At 43.7% G+C, this 16877-nt stretch overlaps 1 long non-coding RNA gene across 1 annotated transcript in view; it reads right to left on the bottom strand.

The window, feature by feature from the left end:
* Window positions 1-358: 358 nt before the first annotated feature.
* The window catches only part of LOC108394407 (uncharacterized), a 48498-nt gene continuing 31979 nt past the window's right edge, over window positions 359-16877 (bottom strand). The window contains exon 8 of the long non-coding RNA XR_012120979.1: window positions 359-3926. This is a non-coding gene — a long non-coding RNA (uncharacterized lncRNA). The remainder of the gene's footprint in view (window positions 3927-16877) is intronic.

The raw sequence follows: 16877 nt of genomic DNA on the forward strand, positions 1-16877 counted from the left end.
TGCACTGTCACCAGAAGGACAGAATAGAAATGGTTACTGAACACTGGGAGCCATAGATGATCCAAGATGCCCGCTCTGTAACAATTTTCACTTAATTATGCAGGGTGACTAATCTTTGGGGGTAAGGGAGGGTCCTCATTTATGTCAAGATTAAATTCACATGGAAGGAGAACGGCCAGTCGTGTTGGCTGAGCCCAGGGAGGATCTTAACCAGTCATTGGTGGGCAGGCAGGTCAGCTAGTAAATCAAATTATAACATCATAGACTGTCCCCAGTATTGATTCTCTGTCATACCATTTCCAAGAAAAATAACATCACTCTTCTCCTTCCCCAGGATTTCATCCAGAGGCCTAGGCTCATGTCCTTTCTAATCAATGTCAAGTTTCCTTTGGGACAAGGTCGGGAACAGCTGTCTTAACTAAAACCATAACTGGAGATCAGAATGAAATTATTTCTATCCACAGCCAGCATAAACCTAAGTTTACTTTGTCTCTTTCAATCCAGTGCCCTGCTGATGAATTTATGTTAAATGCATGTACTATTCCAATCTGTTTAGAAGATTTTCTGTAAAATGAAAGAATAGAGTGTATTATGAATAACTGTCTATTGACAGGCTCCAGGGACATACTGCACTTGGTTTAAATTCATCATATTAAAACAGATAGGATTCTCACAAGCTAATACTCTTTCCAATTTGTTTACAACAAAATGGGTCAACGGACCAATCATTCAGTTTGAAAATCGTCATCTCTAGCTCTAGGTTTTGTACAACTGAAGAGACTTCACTGGTATTTGCTGACACAGTCTGCTCAGACCTTCACGTTAATGATTTCTATTGATGAGGTTATTGGATTCCAAGTGAATGTTTGCCTTGAAAGCGGAAACAAGTGCCAAATATGAACCTCAAATAGATACCCTAAGCTGGAGGAGCTTACCAGGCTTCAACCTTCTGCTGTTTATTCCCCCCAACGAAAAGCAAAGACAATAGGAGACATGGGGATAAATGTAATGAAGAGAAACAATACCAGGATTCCAAGAGGTTAATCCAGGCACAACAGTTAATCTGGGAGAGGCCATCGAGGTTTTAGGCTAAAGACTTAGACAAAACTTGTTACTTTTTGATCTGGTTGTACCCAATGAATGACTCTATTTGCACAGAAGATTTTGGATTTTCAAACCAGCCAGGCAGAAGTTACATCCTTGATTTTTCTTGTTAAACACACTTGGGTACTTGTTTCCAGAATAAATGATGTCAAAGATCTTTATTTTCTTTTCAACAAAACAAAAGGAGCATAACAATACAGATACTTAAGAAGACAGAATTGGACCCAAGACCAAAGAGTCTGAGAGTCAGACCAAATAGTCAGCAGATGCTACAATAACATTAGTTTGTACAACAGAGAAAGGGCATTTTATTTGATGTTTGAAAGGCTCAATGATTAAATCTACACATTTGATCAATGATCATTTAAATAAAGTACTTTTTAAACAATCATTTGTTTTAAAATTTTACATCCTGGATTTTTACATCTGACATATAGAGTCAGATAAAAGAAGTTATGTCCAAAAGGGTTAAATTTAAAAGTGTATGGTCCTGCTTTGCATGTATTTGTAAAATCTGCCTCACAAAGCTGAACGTGAAAACTTTCAAAATTTGACTGAATTCACTTAGGATTTTCCTGAGGTAAGAAACCAACTATAACTTGGGGGGCTATTAAAATCAAATTAATGTTTCCTAGAACTAGCCAGTTCTTTGAATTCAATAACATATCTTCAATGTATCATTAAGCACTTATACGAAAATCCCTAGGGATTAGATCTGAGACTCCATCACATAAACTGCCAACAATTACACATGCTTCCCATCTGAGTAAGTGGGGAAATCTGGAAACAAAGTACTGGGGACCAAATAAAAGTAACATCACAGCCTTGTGCAGAATGGGTGGGTGATGTGTGGGTAACAAAGTGGAGAGTGTTGCTGTCAGAACATTAAATCAGAATCATACCAAACCCAGCCAAGTGTTTTCATGTTTTCAAGTTTTACACTTCCAACAGAAAGATTTGATCTTACTGGCAATTTTCTTTTCCCTTTCCTAATTTGAAACGTTATTATGGAAACATGTTTCACGGAATACGAAAACAATCTTCTTATAAAAGATTATTAAATTTACATGCAAGTTGAAAAAGTATATCCTAACCTAAAGAGGTAATATAAAAGTTATGATAAAGTGTAAGTGCTATTTGAAAATGTAAGTGCTATTTGAAAATGTACCTGCCATTGTTATTTCTATTTAGCAAAGTGAGTTTGAAAGCAAATAAGGCATCCTTATCTCCAAAGGATATAGCATTTTTTACAAATTTGTAAGTATATTAGAAAAGTAAATGTGTTTATAAGAGATTCTTTTTGAATTCCATTAGTGAGGTCATATTTGACATTATTACTTAAACATCTTCATTTTCTAGGATATCATCTTTATATTGATTGAGTTGAATACAATTTATAAAGCAACAGTAGAAAATGTATTTCTTATGCATATGTTTTGTTTAATTCTTAGCTGTTATTCAGGAACTATTCATTTAAAAATAATATAACTTGTAATGTCATATGCTCACCTTTCTCAAGATTACACAGAAGTTACTAGGTAGTAACAATGTTACACAAAATAGACTGAAATATGAAACCATATTTAGCATAGCTGCCTCCTAGAATATAAAAAGGACCCTCAGCCACCGGCATTATTATTTCATCTAAAGACAAAGAGAAACCATGCAATTGTCTGAATTTACAGAAAAAAAATGTGGTTTTTCTTGGAGGACATAACAAGGCCCAGGATTGGAAACTGCAGTTACAGGTAGACTTTAGGTCAATGTGAGTCAAGACATTTAGAATTGGAACTGGAAAGCAATCAAAAAGGCTGCTTTGAGATGTGGTAGGCTTCATATCACTGCAACTATTTAAAAGAAAACAGAAAAACACCTTACTGGTGAAAGGAAAGTCTTTCTGAGCTGGCAATTGAACTAAAGAGCCTGTGTGGTCTGCCTCAGCAGGCTTACATTCTGCAAGCACCGTGAGTCCAGGGATGTCATGGCACGCGTGCGTGCATATGCTTACCCAAGAGTCATATAACTTTAGGAACAATGCCCATTTGGGGCTGCTTTTGGAAATCATGAAAAGATGCACCCAGGCTAACACCAGAGGTAACTAACTAAATGTTACTTTTAAAATATGAAAGGTCTGGACATTCCAAAAAACATTTATTTCGTTGTCTTCCCCTCCAATCGTCTCTCCCTCTCCTTCCAACCTGTGCGCGCACCTCAGCCAAGCTCTTCTGGTGTGTCCTCACCCACTGACGTTTGGGGGATGGATGGAGAAGCCCCCTGCCCCCAAGAACTCTGAAAAAAGTGGCTTCAGGGCAATGGTAGAAGGGGCTGGAGAAAGAGGACAGAAACCAGACAGAGGCTTTTAAAGGCAAATCACCCCTGAGATTGGGGCAGAGAAAAGAGAAACAGATTTTTATTTTGGCTTTTTAGTTCCTCAAATAAATACAAATGAGGCCCCTTGAGTCCTGGGAAGCCTTTCATTATCCAAATGCGGCCCCTGGTGCGGGGCCTGCTGGACTTCTGCCTCCCGGTTCCCTCACGTCCCCACCGTGTAGGAAGGGACGTCAGTGAGCAGAGGGGGCAAGGCCCTCCTGCTGCAGAGCTGACGTTCCCACCAGTCACTGTATTTTGCTTATGGCGTCTCACTCGCTCTCAGTGTCACCTCGGCGAGACGGGTGCCATCGGCGGAGCCTGAGACAGTGCAGCCCGGCAGTTGAGATTCCCCACGTTGGAGCCAGAAGTGCCTGGGATTTAATCCTGGCTCTGCTATTATTAGCTGTTTATCCTCAGGCATGTCAGTTACCGCGGATGCTTCCAGCCCTCTTCTGTGAAAAGGATAAAAATGGTGCTTAAGTCATGTGAGCACTAAATAATTACTTCGAATGGTGCCAGGCACAAGGTAGATGGTCAGTAAATGTCAGCCAGCATTATCCTCATTTTGCACATAAGAAAACAGGTTTGGGGAACTGAAGCCATGCAGGGGAAATGGGGAAGGCATCTTACTTCTAAATACTATGCAAAGGGGCCCTAAAATAGAAAATGTTTTATTCCAGAACAGAGACCAACCATAGGCGATCGACAAGGGTTGTTAGAGGGAATGACAGCAGGGACCCCACACCCCTCAGCCTGGTCACCCAAGGGAAAGCTGTGCTGTGGAAGCCAGATGCCGGGGACCACAGACTCCAGGGTCTCTGCATGAGAGCCGGGCCCCCTGGGAGGTGGCTTGGGTGAGACCTCGAAGGGAGACGTGAATTCCCAGCATCTGACCACTGTTCAGAAGGTCAGCTCGTCTTCCCTAATTCATCAGAATCTACACACCATCGACCTGTAGGTCCTTCTCCAAAAGAACTGTTCGTTAAAATGAATATGTTACCTGTAAGATGTGACCGAAGAGCCCAGGGAGGCTATCCGTGGGTGTTAAGGACAGGGGTGGGTGCAGGAAGCATTTATTTATGTGACAGAGGTTTAACTGAGCAACTACTATGGACCAGACACTAACCAGGCATAGGCATTGTGACACAGAGTTAGAGAAGGCCAGCTACTTCCACCCCTGGAATTAAAGTCTTTTTTGCTGTGGTTGAAGCTGTGGAAATCAGTTAACCACTTAAGGATGGAGAATATATCTAGAGTTTCACTTGGAACCATATATTTAAATCTTAGATGTCTTAAATAATTAAATGTAAAAAAAATAATAATAATAACAGATACAAACTAACTGAATAATTATCTGATTTGTTGGTAAAATAGAACATTCCAAATGCATAAACTCAGGAAAAAAAATTGAAAAAGATGGTAAGATGATATTAATTCAAAATTAATACATTTATGAGTTAAAATACCATGAAAATAAAAAAAACCATGAAGAATATTTGAAATAAATGTAAGAAGTCAGCAATCTGGGATTCACCTTGCAGCCCTGTAGGACACTAGGCCCTCCTACAAGCCCACTTCCCTGTCAATTTATAACCAGTCCTGTATTAACTGCTTTATTCCAAGGTCTGGATAATTGCATTTGTGTTCTGATGGGTTCCCAAGTTCTCCCAAATGCCGGACTGCCTAGCCTTTGTCCTAATACCCAGTGGAATTCTTACCATGTCCCTTTCCCACCCTGAACCCTATCATATATCCCCAGAGTATAAGCTTGGTGCAGCCTGGTGTCCATCTTTTGAATTGGGATTAGCCTGGTCCCATTTCCCTCATAATATAAATTCTATCACTGAGACCCTCCTTGAGAAGTTAGCTCATTAATTTTCTATCCATCCCAGGATTGCTCCCCACCGATCTGCTGCTAAGATTCAAGTGTGCTTCAGAGCTTAGCCTACTGGATGGTAATAAAGATGTTAGAGAGAAAACACAATATTTATTTTAAATGACAATGATCCATTTTTGTCTCCTAACCAAAGGGTTGTCCTGGGTCTTCTTTAAGAGATCTGGAATTTTCCAGAGAACATGAGATGTGTGTGGAACAGTAAAAAGGAGTTTGGTCTCATCTGGTAAATGGTGAGCAAGCCGTCCTGACCGGGGTGCGCTGGCTGAGCTCTTACCAAAGAGCAGGTTTCAACAAGTTTTATGAAAAGTTTTCTTTCTCATAACATGATAATATTTCCTATTTTAAAAGTGCTACCTTCCTCTACAAGTTACAGTATTAAGGAAGAAAAATGTGCTTAGGTGTTTGTCTCCAGTTGTTCGCATTTACATTCAGGCTTGAAACTCCTGTCAAACCAGAAAGATGGGAGCTTGACTGAACCCGAAACCAGGAGCCAGAAACAACAGCACACTTTGACCCACACATCTCACAGCCTCATCAACACCCGCACCGTGCAGGAGTGCACAGTGAGCTAACAGGAGTGTCCTGCAGCCCAGGGGCCAGAGACCGGCCCCTCCGTGGTGTGGCTGCCCTGAACTCTGACGTGTGCTTGCACTGAGGGCTCAGTGACCAACAGAGAGGCCTGCGGTCTGGGAACTTGGCATCATTTTGCATATTGTCAGTGAACTGGAAGACGCAAAACATCACTCAGGGGTTCGAGTTGGGGATTTTGTGACGTTTGAGGGTGTGGATTCTTTTTTCGCAAGGCAAGCTGGAAGAAATGGTTTTTTTTGTAGGTCTCATTGAAATCCCAGTCTAATCCTGAGGAAAACATCAGGCAAATTCCACAGAGGTGCAGCCTACCAACTGTCTGAGCAGTCCCCCTAAAAACCCCCAAGGACATCGAAACCACTCGGGTCTGAGAGCGACACATCCAGGAGCCCTAGGGGATGTGACAGCGATCTGTCACCTGGTGACCTGGCTGGGATTCTACAACAGAAAAGAGACATTAGGTGAAATTAAGGAACTCTATGGACTTTCAATAACAACAATGTATCAATATTGGTATACTGGAGTATTTAATACTGGTATAAATTGGTAAATTGGAACTCTATCAGTTTTAGTCACTGTGTTTTATATGAAACAGTAAATATAATTATTGTAGGAAGGCCTTTTAGCCAACAGAATGAAGAGTGTAGGAAATGTGACTTGATTTGCTCTAATTCAGCTGCTGTAGCATCCCCCACCTGTCATCCTAGTGTTATGGGAAATGCCATCGTAAACATGACTGCGTCATCCCTTGTCCTCGTCCCCGGGGCCTGTGGAGATCCCTCCAGAAGCAGCCACCCCATTGCCCACATGGTCCTCGCAGGTCAGAGCTCCGCTGCCTCCGCACTGGCAGGTCCTTCAGGGCTCAGGGGGGAGTCCGGAGACCTGGCGCTCCTTCTCAGCAGGAGCCAGCTCCTTCTCTCCCTGAGCCCTGGCCTCTGGCCTGCTCCCCAGCCCATCAGCTACAATCTCCTGCAGGAGCTTGCTTTCTGCAAAAGCCCCAGGCTGGAGGGGAGGCAGCTTCTACTTTCTAGCCCTGCAGAAATTCCTCAGGCAAAACCTCCCAAAGCAACAGCTACCTGCCAGAACACTGTGGAGGGAAAAGTGCAGAGCAAGAGAAAACAAAATCATATTTCAACTTCTTTATTTTTTTTTCACAAAAGCATTTTGCCCAGTGTAGATAGTGTTATCAGCTATCCTGAAATGACTTCTTTGGTAATCTCAGTTTTGCAGGAATTAGCAGATTAGGGGTAAAGGAGTCTTTAAACAATTTAAATGCATGCATACATATATACACAGATAGATGGGTGGGGAGAGAGAGAGAGAGAGAGAGAGAGAGAGAGAGAGACAGGTTTGATCTGCTTTTACCTTCCAGGAATGTCCTGCCTCCCCGGGACCTGCCTTCCTGTCCCAGCACCCCAAGACTCTGGATTTGGCACAGGCACCTCCCTCCACTTGTCCTTTCAAACCCAAGCTTCATGTGAGCACAGGGTGAGCCAAACAGATAAGCACGTGCACATTGTAGTGAGCGGAAAATCCTTCTGGAGGCCCTTGGAGCCAAAGCTCTGAGTGTACAACCCAGGGATGTAAATATCACGGAGCGACTGTCCCGCTTCTTCCCAGGAGAGGAAGCCGGTCTAGCAAACCAATGGAGGAGACCGTCCGGGGCCAGCAGACAGATTGCACCTGCAAGCTCAGAGCCCAGTGCTCAACGAGCTCCTGCCATTGCCTGGCCACGAGTGCAGTTTCTCTGCTTACAAAGGGCAGCTATGGGCACCTGGGGAGCTGGCTGGGTGGTAGGGCAGTGGGGAGATGGGAATCATACACAGTCATGAATTTCTGAAGTAATTACTTGGGCAGAGAGGCATCTGGTTAACATAATATTCTACATAAAAGTACCTTAAGAGGATCTCCACATCCAGCCGGCTTCTGGATTCAGAATCAATTAGTCCATCTGGGGAACCTAGTGACATGATGCTTGTATGTCTGTTGGTGTATTTCACTGGGCTGTGTGCCAGTTATACACATACTTGCCTCCCCTATGAGCCTGTGACTGCCCCAAAGTAGGGTCGGCCTCGTTCCTACATCCCCTCGTTCATTCAAGCAATGTCACTCTCTCTGCTCTCAGGGAGGTCGCAGGGTAGGAGATGAGCAATTATAAGTCATGAGGCTGTAGAAATACATGCACAGGATTCTAGATTTCACTGAGAGACCGAGCTACTGGGCTTTTTGTCCTTATAATTCAAACACAGCACTATGCTTGGCACATATGAGGAAGTATCTTTGCCAAGCTGAACTAAATAAACTAGTGACTGGGTCTAAAATCGAATTTAGATGGGGACTCCTGACAACTTCCTGTTAGTCAGGTACTAGGGGGCCCTTCTCCTGCCCTGTCCATTTGCTAACATTGAAAATAGATGGTCTGTGTCCTAAAAAACGTCACAGCGCTTTGAAGATATGTGAGCAAGCAGAGCTTCTTCATTTCAATACCGGAATATATTCTCCGCCTCCAAAGAATAATCTCAGTACTAGTCATCATAGTAGATGAAAATGTAAAGACATGCCCTGGTAGTCCAGTCTTATTATTTATGGCTGGTAACACTGGACCATGGTCTAGCAAGGCTAATAGTGAAGGATGTGCTAGTTTCTATAAGGACCGAGTACATGCGTCTGTCTCAGGCTTTTAGAGGTTTTCTTCAGAGCCCCACCATTTCAGCAATTACTCTTTACACATTATGAGAGTCTCATGTCCTGTCCTGAGGTATATTTAAGTATTTCCATTGCTTTACTCTTATGTTCATATCTCTTCTAAAACTGTAAAGATTTTGGTGTGGGGACCTAACCTTTTATATATCTCATATTAATATCTGCATTGGCTGTTACCTGAATGAATGAGTAAATAACATCTTTGATTGGGCATGAGTGCTGGCTCTTTGCAAATGCTTGAACGCTAATGCTTTTCTTCACTGAGATCCCATTAGTCACATTGAAGAAAATCTGTCTAATCAGTATTGCCATTTCCCTCTAAAGAATTAGGTTTCTTTCTGGGAATCTAACAGAATTGAGTTTGTAAATCTGAGCAACATCCTGATATATAAGTTTAGTAAATAGGTACATATTTCTATGACAAGTAAACTTGCATTTCTTATAATTAATGCTCCAGGTCCTTCAGTAAATATTTTGTTCTTAGAGCATAAACATAGTAATACTCATGACTTATTTCAAAGAAAATGTATGTGAAATTGGGTGGGGGCTATTTTGTGACTTTTACCATCTTTACTCAGTACCACCACTAAAAACTGATCTTAAAACCACTTCATCACTTACAAAGCTGACCCTGCAACATTTTGAGATAGTTATCTCATTTTGTTCAGAAACAGAAATCATTTCAAATATTTCTCAAGGAATTTCAGAGATAAGTGTTTTTAAAAATCACAAATGACTATTAACTGTTGACAAAATGGAGCGCACATATCCTGAGAAGAAGCCGATGCTGTTCAGATAAACTTAGGAGATGACACTCTAGACTGAGCAACACCTACAAGATCTTTTCACACATCATTTGTTTTTCTTTCTTTTTGATGGATGGATGAGCAAACTTTAAGCAGTTAATGAGCAAATAAAAGTTGAAATGGGAAAGGACAGTAATGTTAAGACAAGTTAAAAGCTCTTTCCGACGCGAGTTCCCAGCGCTGCCCCCCCAGCCGGCTCCCCGGTGAACTTTTTGTGTTTCATTCATTTTGCTGGAATTGGAAATGGAGAGGCCAAGAAAAGGCCATATCCTGCTTCACTGACTGCAGCTATCCTGTGAGTGAGTTTAATGGGTTAGAAGTTAATACCAGTGACAGTTCTAAGGAAAGTTACCCTGGGTTTCCAGCCCGGAGAGGCTCCCTGTGGCTCTGACTGCTCCGACCTTCCTTTTCCCGCCTTCTCTCTTATCTGTGGAAGCTTCCAGCACAAACCAGGGGCACCAAAGGGGACAGAAAACCTGCTGCTGATAGAAGTGGGCTGAACCTCATTAATAGAGGGTCTGACAGGACAGCTGTAATGATAGCTGACTTAGAAGTGATGGTCCTGTGAACAGATAAGCTCTTAGAGGAAAAATCAAATTTCCTTTAACTTTGTAAATGATTGTTTTCTTTTATTTACCATCCAAACAAGGGCTCTTCTCGGCTGTGTGGTGAACCTCTCAGTTACTCTCACTTTCTCTGTACGCTTCTGTCTGGACGTTTTCTCATCTCATTTTCCCGCATGGCTGCTTCCAAAGCCCATCAAGAAGGAGCTGCGGGAGTGAAACTCTTTGTCGGCTGAGCACAAGAAAGGGCTTTTTCCTTGACTTCATCCCGCATGTTTGGTGAGACACACTTTTACCTTTTGGTTGGAGTATCATGTGCAGGGGAAATGTGCACCTGGATTTTCACAAACGGAAAACTCCCGGTGACCAGCACTCGGTCAGAACAGAACGTGGGCTCTGCATCCATCTCCCAGGGCTCTGAACCCAGGGCCACGAACTCAGCAGCCCAAACAACAGAAATGCATTCTTTCTTGGTTCTGGAGGCCAGCAGCCCAGATCAAGGTGTGGGCAGGTTGGTGCCTGCTGGCTGCAGGGAGGTCTGCCCTCTGCCTGTCCCAAGCCTCTGGTGGCGTTTGGCAATCTGTGGGGGCCCTTTGCTTGTAGTTGCATCAGTCCAGTCTTAGTGCCACGTGCACATGGCCTCTGCCCCATGTGTCCGTCTTCTTCTTCTAAGGACGCCAATCACCTTGTATTCAGGCCCTTCTAATGGTGGGCCTTAACCTGACAGCATCTGCAAAGAGCCTGCTTCCAAACTAGGTCACATGCACAGCTACTGGGGGTCAGGATCCTTCAGTAAATCGTTTTGGGGGGACATAATTCAACCCACAACAACGTCTAGGCACCCACTCCCCGTCTCCCAGTCTTTGCAATGATCCTGCAACCGTGATAACACTTGAAGCTAGTGCACTGATGCAGCTCCTCATCTGTAGTATCAGGTGTTCAGGAAGCATACATGGGCACCCCCCATGGATGACATGAAGGTTCCTGTGGCCGGGATTCTCACCTGGCCCTGGTCAGCTAGCTCACTACACATGTGTGGGCAAATGTTGTTATTGACTCTACATAAAGAGCCCTGCCCAGCGGTCTGGGTGACACAGTGGCAGGGCTGCAAGGCTGCAGGAGAGCAGAGCAGAGGCTGGAGTGGTGGCAGTGCCAAGGACAGAGGCCCAGAGGACGGCTGTGTGGACAGAGGGGCCCAGAGGCAGGGACTGGCTTGCTGCCTGCAGACTCGCTCTGAGTGAATGGGATTTTAGTGACTGACCTGCCACCTGTGGAAATAAAGTTGGGTATAACCCTTTCACCCAATAATATTTTATTGTCATTTCTTTGGTCACACTGAATCCATAGTGAACTTGTCCAGGGCAGAAACCCATTGCCAAGATGCTCCCTCAATACCTCCCCAAAATCCCTCAATCTTAGTTTATGCCAGCTCTCCACATGGACAGCAGAACCTGGGCCCTGGTGGATTTATGTTCTGGGGCACGAGTCTGGGTGTGGGGAGACATGTACCAGTTGGTGTGCACCTCTCTCCTGCCTCTCCACGGGCCTGTGATCGCAGGTGTCAAGGCACCCCAGCTGAATCAGCACAGGCTTGCAGCTGAGCTCCCTGTGATTCAGCCTTCCTGCCACTGCCAGGCTGGGGGGCCCTGGGGCCTCCGAAGCGTTTCTCTGCTTGTGTCTGCCTCAGGCTTGGAGCTCCCCTGAATGCCATGGGCTGCAGGGTGCAGAGCACCCAGCTCTTAGCATTTCCCCCGCGACCACTCTACCAGCCCAGGAAACCTTTTAATTTTTGTTGGGTGGGGGGTGCTCTCCGTCTTGATCATTCTCCCAATCACCTTGTCTAAGCCTTCTGACTTCAAAAACTCCCTTGAAGATTTTGTATTTCAGGGATATCCCTACTTGAAGACAATCAACCCAATGTGGACCACCTGGTCATATAACTTTGAGCCAGTTATTTATTCTAATTAAAGACTGTGCTCATCTATAAAGAGGGGTTACGAACAGCTTCCACCTCACTGGGCTTTTTAGGGAGGGGAAGTGAAATTATGTGAGTTTATCTCTAGGAACATTTGTAACTATGCCTGACACATAGGAGAGATCTCGAATGTCAGTTATAATTAATTGATTAATTAATTAACAGCTTAAATGGGGAGGGAGAGACAAAATAACAAGAAGAAAATCTCAATTTGTAAATTAAGAACAAATCATCATTTCCTAAACTTATAAAAGTCATCCTAAATCCAATAACAGGAAGGTAGAAATGAAGAACTCTAGCGAGAAGCCAGAAATGCAAATTTTAATTATGCTCTTTTGGCTTAATTAATAGCCAATGGTACTGTGAGTTTGGAGGAAACCTTTGCACAGTCCCCTCTCAGAAGTGAAAAACCTGCAAGCAAATAAGCTAAAAAACAATCCTTTTCAGTAAGATTAAGCCGTTCAAAACAGATAAAGTTAAGGTATCCATTTCACCTGAAAATATTGGAGGAGAAACACTGGCATCATGGAAACTATCATCAATGTTTCCAATGGTCACAAAGTCGGCCAATGAAGTAAAAGCTGTGGGCTGTCAACACAACAGTTCGTCCTCACTTGCTGCAGAAGCACAAGTGGGGAAGTAGCCACTTCTAAGTGGTTTTCCATGTCATCACTTTGAGGGGCGTCAAATATGCAATTAAGACTTAAGTAGCACATGAAGTGACACTGGTCTCACTGAATCCAAAGATCACTTTCACAGTAAATACTTTGTTTGTGGTGCCATACACCCAGTGGGGGAGAATGAGTATTGAATGGAAGTGATACTGATACCCGGGGCAGCATGTGTCTGACGTGTTGACAGTCATCTCAGCTGGAATGCGTGGCAGCCCAACTGCAAGTGATACTGGTCAACAAGGTGAGAGGTGTTTTGGAAGAGAGAGTTAGAGACCAGCTGTTCTTCCTCTACATTAAAATGAGAGGGGAGGGGTTTACGTTACATGGACAGACAATGAACTCAAGGACAGTAGGAGTTAATCAAACACAGAAAGGTACTAGCAAAGGCAATACTAGGCTCCTCTTAAAATATACTGAAAAATCAGATAACAGCTGTGAAGATTCATGTACACTGATACTTTAAGTTATGATATATGGATTAAAGTGAACATATTATAGGGAATTGTGTGAGCTAGGTACTCTGAGATTTCTTCTATCCCACAGTCCTGCAACAATATTGTGAATACAAATATTGAGAAAGTCATATGGCTCTTACACTTATCTCAAACTTTCTGCAAATCTTAGGAACTTGACTCCATATTCAACTACTGCAGCTACTTTTTACAACTGCTTTACGTCAACACTATAAAATAATTTGGTGAACATCACAGAGACTAGCAATAGAAAAAGTATTTAAAAATTCTAATTGACCATTAATGTATCATGTGTCCTGTGATCTAAATCATGAATTACCCAGAAAGTGCTTTCCCAGTGGGCAACTTTTAAACAAGAAAGCTCTAATTCATTCTTTTGTTAAGAGAAAATGTTTATTAAAGTAGAATTATCACAGTGACTAATATTGTGTAGAAAACTATTTAATTGGCTGGGAAAAATTTGTGATAAATTTGGTCTTTAAAAAAGTAGATTACCTCTGTCTTGCCCATGGGTTTCAGCCCCAGACAAGTTCACTATGGATTCAATGTGACCAAAGAAATGACAGTGGAACGTTCTTGGGGTGAAAGGGTTACACCCAACTTTATTCCCACGGTGGCAGGTCAATCATAGAATCCCGTTCAGTCAGCGCGAGTCTCTGGGCCTCTCCATCCCCACAGCTTTCTGTCTCTGTCCTCGGTGCTGCCACCACTCCAGTCTCTTCTCGGCTCTCCTGCAGCCTTGCAGCAGAGCCACCATGTCACCCAGAGCACTGGGTGGAGCTCTTTATACATAGCCAATAGTGATGTATCACCCACCCGTGTGTAGTGAGCCGGCCAACCAGGGCCAGGTGAGAATCCTGGCCACAGGAACCTTCACTTTATCCGCACTAGGTAAGTTATCATTTTGCTTTTATATTTTTTAAAAAAGACATGTCCATAAGCACAAGAAAAATGAAAAAATATAAGTGAATGTATTAACGGTACAGCTCACTGATAGAATTAAATGTGGCATTTTCTTTCTTGTGTTTTCTAAACTTTCTACAATGAATATGTGTTATTTTATAATGAGAAGCAAAAACTATTATAAAGATAAAGAACACTGAGTCTTAGTGGTGAAGACAATGTGATCATGGGGCAGGAAATGCCCCCAGGATGAGGGTGATCTGCACCCTTTCATCCCCTAACCCACCCTTCCAGCCTGGGCAGAGGTACGGATGTTCACAGACTGAGGGGAAAAGTGATAGCATTTATTTAAAAATATCAGCTGGCTTGCCTGAATGTTGCAGCAATCGCCTGGCATTTCAGGGTATGATGAATCATTGGGAACTTACTCTGACAAAACAGAGCTATCCTCATGGACACTGCACCCACATTCAAGTGTACCCAGCGTGACTTGTAAAGAACTTTACTGACATATTCTCCAATAATGCAGTGTGCGGGCAAGTTTAGACAAAGAATGAGCCAAATTTTCTTCTTAGCAAAATCTTTCTCCTCATCACAAGTGAATTATAGGGCTAGTGTTTACAATTTGCAAAAAACCTCTTCAAACAACATCGCTTTTTTATTTATTAAAACAAATGCCTTATGGACTTCCTTCTTGAGCTAACTTAAGTTATATGAACTTTGCAATAATAAATTATGTTTTTCCATTCAAATACAACATAGTTTCTTAAGAGTCATTAATTTACACAAAACCTTCACAGTAGAATCAGAGCAGGGCCATATAAGGGGCAGAAGGAGATGTCAGTTGCTGCCAGACCTCCTTACAGATCACAGCAAGGGGAGTCTGACCTCTGCACATGTACTTTGAATGGTAGAAATGACAGTCAATATTTAACAAGAATTAACTGAAAGAGTTGGACATGACTCAGGTCTATTAGCTGGACTTAGAGAAGGAACCAGCACATTATCCCAGGAGTCTCAGCCTGTAGGAAATGCTGAGATAACAGAAGCACCCATGGATACCCCAGATTTCCATAGGGGAATGAAGGGTGCTGTGTATTACTTCCCCGAGCGTAGTCCTGGGAGGCTGCAGCTCCTTAGGGAAACCTCACAGCCAACAGTTCCTGAGCACCTGCACAGCACCTGACTCCTAGGTGGGCCCCCACACGGAGCATCACCTTCACCTTGAAATGCAGAGTTGGGACTCCACCTCAATCTACTGATTTGGAAACTCTGGGGTGAAGGCAGCAAGCATGTGAGTAGAAATAACCAGGTTTAGTTCAAGATGCCAGATGCATGATCTGCTGGGTCCTGGGTGACACGGCACAAAGCCCCGGCCAACCCTTGAAGGGTATGTTAACATGTGCAAAAATAAACCATTTCAACTTTAAGCCACTGATTTTGGGGAGCTGCCTGTTACTGCATCATAACCTAGCTCGTCCTGACTGATGCAGAGGTGCAAGGGCCACATGCTCCACATTGTCCTCCCAGCACGGTTGATGCCACGTGCCAGGAGTGTCATCACCACACTGCATTAGAGTGGGAAGGACAGGTGAAATGGAGAAGACAAGCAACCTGGAAGGGGCCAACTGCACATTCAAAGAAGAGTTTTAAATTGTGCTTGTGATGACCATGGGTTGTGGCAGGGACACAGTAACTACTGGAAATGCGCACCTGTGAAGCTCAAAGAGCAGTCCCACCACAGGAGCCTCGTCAAGGTGTTGGTGAGGGGCCTTCCATGTTCCCCAAAAGGGTGTGAGTCTGAGGTGCCGTCAGAAGGAGGAATGGAGAAGGAGGAATGGGGAAAACGAGAAAGACGCAGCATTTACACCAGAACTAAAATCCATGGAGATGCACTGCACTGTGATTGATTATATATATGCCCTCAGATTAGACTTGGTGCTTGTCTGCTGTAGATGAAAAGGATCTTCACCATGCTGAGGAGAGAGAGCTACACTTTGCACATCTGATTTACATTATAATTTTTAAAATCTTATAATTAGGGAAACAAAAACAATAATAAATTCATAGTATAAGAGACGTCACAGAGAAAGCAACAGGACAATGAGGTTGGAGGAGGCCAGGAGATGGGGCTGCCTTATACAGGGAGGGTCTGGGAGGCCTTTTGGGGAAAGGACACTGGCTTTTAAAATTTTTGAGCTCTGAGGATGGGGGGAGGCAGCCAGCTCTTCGAGGTTCTGGAGAAAGGAAAGAGCAAGTGCAAAGGCCCAGAGGCAGGTATTAGTGTTCCAGAGACAGGAAGACTGTACCTCCATGAGTCCAGGGCTTTCTCAGCCAGGACTGCCAAGAGAACCGTGCCATATAGGAAATGGTTTGAGTGGTGTGTGCTCAGTTCTCTCAAGTTTGGTACCATTCTAGGTGCACAAGGGAGAAGGCATTGTAGATAATGCCTGCTCAGGGCACTCTGACTAAGTCTACGGCTAAGTCTCTCTCAGAACCCGCATGAGAAGGGCTGGCGAGCGGGTGGGTGTGTCAGAAAGAGACTTAGACGAAGTCAGCGAGGTAAGCCGGGGCCAAGTAACCATCTGAGGTTCTGTTCTCCACACAGAGGCAAGCACTGGAGGGCTTTAAGCAGTGGCGTGCCGCACCACTTGTAGAAGATCACGGGCTGCCGCTTGGACACCAGACCGCAGAAGGACAGGAGAAAGGCCCTGAATAATTCCAGATGCAAGATGACAAGATGAAGACAGCTGGAGTGAGAGATGATGGGGAATGTTTAATTTCAAACATAATTTAACATGGAGCCAGAATTACCTGCGGG

This window comes from Manis javanica, chromosome 9 (assembly GCF_040802235.1).
Source record: "Manis javanica isolate MJ-LG chromosome 9, MJ_LKY, whole genome shotgun sequence".
In the NCBI taxonomy this organism is placed as follows: Eukaryota; Metazoa; Chordata; class Mammalia; order Pholidota; family Manidae; genus Manis; species Manis javanica.